This window comes from Nesoenas mayeri, assembly GCF_963082525.1.
Source record: "Nesoenas mayeri genome assembly, chromosome: 19".
Taxonomy (NCBI): Eukaryota; Metazoa; Chordata; class Aves; order Columbiformes; family Columbidae; genus Nesoenas; species Nesoenas mayeri.
In genome coordinates this window covers 499556-504357 of record NC_137568.1, presented here as the reverse complement: position 1 = coordinate 504357, position 4802 = coordinate 499556, and positions in this window count along the sequence as shown.

Below are 4802 nucleotides of genomic sequence, written 5' to 3'. Positions count from 1 at the left end.
CGAGAGAACCGGCTCGCGCAGGGCGGCGGCCGGACAGGGAGGGGCTAGCCGGACCAGCCAGTGACAGGCACTCGCTTTCACCAATGGAGGGCGGGGAACGTGCGCCGCCAGCCAACAGCGCGCGGGGGAGGGCGGGACCTGCCCCGTTGTCAGTTTGCAGCCAATCGGCGGCGGAGTGCCGGGCCCGCAGCCCCCGGCACCTCGATGGGCGCCCCCCTCTCCACCGCGTCTGCCTCCCGTCCTCCCCGTTCCACCTCCGCCCAGCTGGCGGTGGCCGCGAGGATCCCCGGCCTCTGCCGCCCGCAGCCGCCACCACTCACCGCGGCGCATCCCTGGTCACAGCTGCAGCACCGCCTGCCGGCGGCGGGTCTGCCTTATCCGGGTACTCCGGAGGGCGGGGCCTCGCCCGTGATGTAACGGCGGGGGGCGGGACGCGGCCGGCACGCAGAGGCGTGGGCCGTGGGCTGTGGGCTCCGGGGCGGTTCCACGTGGGGCGGGAATGGTGAGTTCCCGGCTGGGCGGTGTCGGGGCCGCGCACCTGGCTTGTGGGTCCCGTCCCCACCCGGGAAGCGCGGACGATCCTCCGCACCGCGCCCTGGGACGGCGTGGGGGGTCCCCCAGCTGTTCGCCCCCGTCCCACCGTCCGCCCCCGGGGGCAGCCCTGCTCCCGTCCTATCGCATTTGGAAACTGCTGGCTCCCTGTCTCCCGGTGCCCCCGGGAGGGGCAGATCCAGGCCCCGGCACAGCAGTCCTGGGGCCCTGCACATCCATCCCGAAGAGCGAGTAGCGGAGAGGGGAGCAGGCAGGCCCGACAGCACAGCCCTGGCCACCCGGACAGCCCCTCTCCTCACCCTCTGCACGACTTTTCTGTCCCAAAACAGCCCTTTGAGCAGGAAAACTGTGGGGAGATGCTTTTTGAACCCCCCTGGGACCCTGCTGGCCCCAAGCCAAGCTTAGGGCTGATGGCCTCCACAAGCATCCCCATCCATTCCTGTGCAGCATCTCCCCACTGGTGGGTGTTTTGCCCACTGCCCCCCATTGCTGCTCTCATGCCCTCCATATTTGCCCCTGCAGCCCAAAGGCCCACAGGACAGTGAGGGCTGGAACAGGTCCTGCCCCGCAGCTGACCCCCCAGCTCCGCTGACCTGATATTTAAGTTTCCTTTGCATGCTTAATTTCCTACCCTCTGCAATTAGCTGGCTGACCTGTCATTAGCAGCAGGCAGTGCTGTTGGGATGCCCTCCTGCTTCCCTCGCTGTGGGCCAATGCTTCTGGTAGCGTGGCGTGGTGGTGACCAAAACTGTGGCTATGCCAGCTGCTCTTGTCAGGACAACTTGTGTCCTCCAGTCAACAAGGCCACCTCTGCCCCTGCATCTGTCCCCACAACCTCTCCTCTGTCATGTCCCATCCACCCCTAGGTGAGGTTATCCAGGGCTGATGCTCCCATGCTTTTCCACCTTTTTCTGCAGCAGTTAGGACATGCGGTTGCAGACAACTTGAGGATGGAGATCACACACTGCTGCCTCCCAGCCAAGCATCCATCCAGCACCATGGATGTTCCCTGCCAACTGCAAGGGACTTTCTAGGTGACCCTGCATGACCTGGGTGTTACACAAGGCCACAAATGCTGCTCAGCAGCATCAGTGTCGAGCCCAGGATGTGAGGCAGAGCACAGCTCTGAGCCATGTGCTGTACCTGGATTAGAGGCTGTAAGAGGTGGGGAAGCCACAGCATCCTGTGAGAAGTCATAGAATCATAGAACAGTTTGGGTTGAAGTGACCTTCTCAGCTTCCCCAGTGCCACCCCTGCCATGAGCAGGGACATCTGCACCAGCTCAGGTTGCTCAGAGCCCTGTCCAGCCTGGCCTGGGATGTCTCCAGGGATGGTTCATCCACCGCCTCTCTGGCCAACCTGGGACAGGCTCTCACCACCCTCACTGGAAAAAATTTCAAAGCCGCCTTTACCAACAGCTTCTGTCCCAGCCTGATGGGGCTTTGACTCCAGTGACAAAGGCGTAGTGCTGGCTGGGACTGTATTTCCCAAGAGGTCCAGTGTGCCTGCGTGGTTAACCCTGATGTTTAAGTCAATGTTTGCATTGAGGTTGCTCCCGGCTGCTCCCCATTGTAAGCTGAGGCTGTTCCCATGCATTCACCAAGGGTTCGGCACGTCCAGCCACACAAAGGAGCAGTCATTCAGCATTAGTGGCCGCACAGTGCAGCCGTGTCTTCTGTCAGCCCAGCCAGGTCTTTGTTTCACCAGCAAAAGCCCCTCTGCTTAAAAGCTGGGGAGAGACAACACAGCTGTAATGAATTTGAGCAAAAGGGGGGTCTCTCACAGGGGTGGGGGGACCTGGGGCTGTCCCACGGTCCAGGCATGAGGCTGCTGGAGGTTATTTTTGTGTGAGGTGAGCAGGGGGACACAGTGGGGCATGGGCTATATATTTGTAAGGGATATGCCATGATGCAGGGAGACCCATGAGTGAGATACCTCAAAGAGTGGGTGTAGAGTGGGTGTGGGTGGGTACCCCGTTCCTGGGGGATCAGTGGTGAGCTGGGAATCATTGGCCCAGACATGGGGTCCCACAATATGCAAGTACTCCTCAGCATCCCCCTGGGGAGATGCTAATGAAGGTGCAAGAAGGAGAAATAGCCCCTGGGACAATTTTTTTGAGAGGGGTGGGAATTTTCTTGCTAATCCATGCCTTGGATGGGTGTCTTGCTGACTTCAGGAGGTATGGAAGGTATGGGACTGGGAGGGGTGTGGGTTAGGTGGGATTGGGAGGGATGAGACAGGTCAGGGGTGGGAGTGGGGAGAATGGAGGGAGCGCAGGAGGGAGCGCAAGGTGACGCTGTGGGAGGTGTACAGGGAAGTGCAGGTCTAGGATGGTTTCAGGGAGTAAGAGTCCATGAGCAACAGCTCTAGTGGTAAATGTGGCAGAGCAATGGCTCTGGGAGTGATGCCAGAGGGACAAGTGGCCCAGTCAGAGCCCATCAGTGCTCCCTGCCCAGCCCCTCCAGCAAGGCTTTGCAGATGCAGACACCCCATGGCTCTGCAGTGAGGGAGGGGCCCTGATGGCTCCGTGCTGGTGTGTCCCCCAGCCTCTGGCAGTGCTGGCACAGAGGCTGGACCAGACTTGGCTCGCCCAGCACACATCATGTCCTGGCAGCCGACCAGGATGATGCAACTGCCAGGAAAGTGAAGCCGCTGGGTGCCACGGTGCCACTCTGCACGCTCCCTCTGCAAACTAGCCGTGTTAGGGGGACCCTTCCCATGGGATGACATGGGTCTGGGTGCAGCCGAGTAGAGCAAACGGCCACAGCTCCTGCCCCTGCATTGCCTGCAGCAGCCTGGGGCTGGTTTTTGAAAAGGGGGAGGTTGAGAGCTGACTGCTCGACCTACAGCCATGTGTCGCTGATACCCAGGGCTCTCCTGGGTCACATCCATATGGCCTGGCAGGACTGCAACCCAGACAGCCCAGGCGAAGGCAGGTCAGCTGAAGGCTTCAAGATGAGGAGCTTCATTAGGGCAGCAGCTGCCACCAGCCAGCAGCCACATTCCACTACCTGCTGGGGGATGAGGGACCAGCCCAGGGCAAGCCCACGGTGTGGGGATCACACTGCCTGGCCAGAGAGATGGCTGGATCTGGGACCAGGGGAAGGGCTGAAACAACAGGTTATTTGTGAAGAAAGACAGCAAAACTTCTATTGTAGTAGACAACGCGGTCACTTCATATCTCCTCCCTTTAACCTGCACCCGAGTCCTCCTCTGAGCTGGCTGTATTCATCCATACAGAGACCTTTTTGGACAAATGTAGCTACTTTTTTTGACTAATCTGAGTGTTGCCTTCAGTTCCTGGGAAATTTTTACACTTTCTTCAACAGACTTTGTCAGTGATTCCTAAAAAATACTTGTTTACAGCTCAGCTTGCCTGTTAAAAGCAGAGCCACCCTGAAATGCTGATTTTCTTGATTATTGTCTAGGGTCCCTAACAATAGATGTGGAGGGCCCAGGTGATGCGGGAACCTGCTGCAAGAGTAGTCACAGCTCCGGTGCAGCCAGCAGGCACCTCACATTGCCCGAGCTTCTCCTGCCAGCTCCAGGTGTTGTTGCTAAAACTGTGAGTCTGTTCCCTGGAGTGCAAAACACACCAATCTTGCACTTAGAGACACTATGTTGTTTTATTACAGTGTTGCACAAGTCTGGATGCCAGATCAAACTAGCATACTCGAAAGGAACTTCCAGAGGATATTTATATTTTAAAAGGAACAAAGAACCCTTCTAATACACAGTTTCACCTGTCCAATGCATATTCACAACACTGTCCTGGAGCATATGCTGTACCTATTTGCTGTCACACCTTGTTATTTCTGCCCAGGTTCGAAGTCTCTGGTGGTTTCTAGTAGTAATTTGGGGAATAAATCCATACACTCGCATTGTCCATCTCTGGTATTGAGTCACCTCAGGACATAATTCTGCTGATCAGTCTTTGCCAAATTTCAACAAATGTCCAAGATACCCTCAAAGTAGCTATAATAATGTTATCAAACTGTAGTTATATTTTGAGCTCATTATTGAGCCTCACATCCTTGCAGCCTCTTGCATATTATAAACTGAAACACAGGAGGCTCCATCTGAACATGAGCAGAAACTTGTTTGCTGGGAGGTGCCAGAGCCTGGCCCAGGCTGCCCAGAGCGGGTGTGGAGTCTCCTGCTCTGAGACATTCAAACCCCCTGGACCCACCTGTGTGATCTGCTGTGTGACCCTGGGTGAGCAGGGGCTGCACTGGGGGATCTGCAGAGGG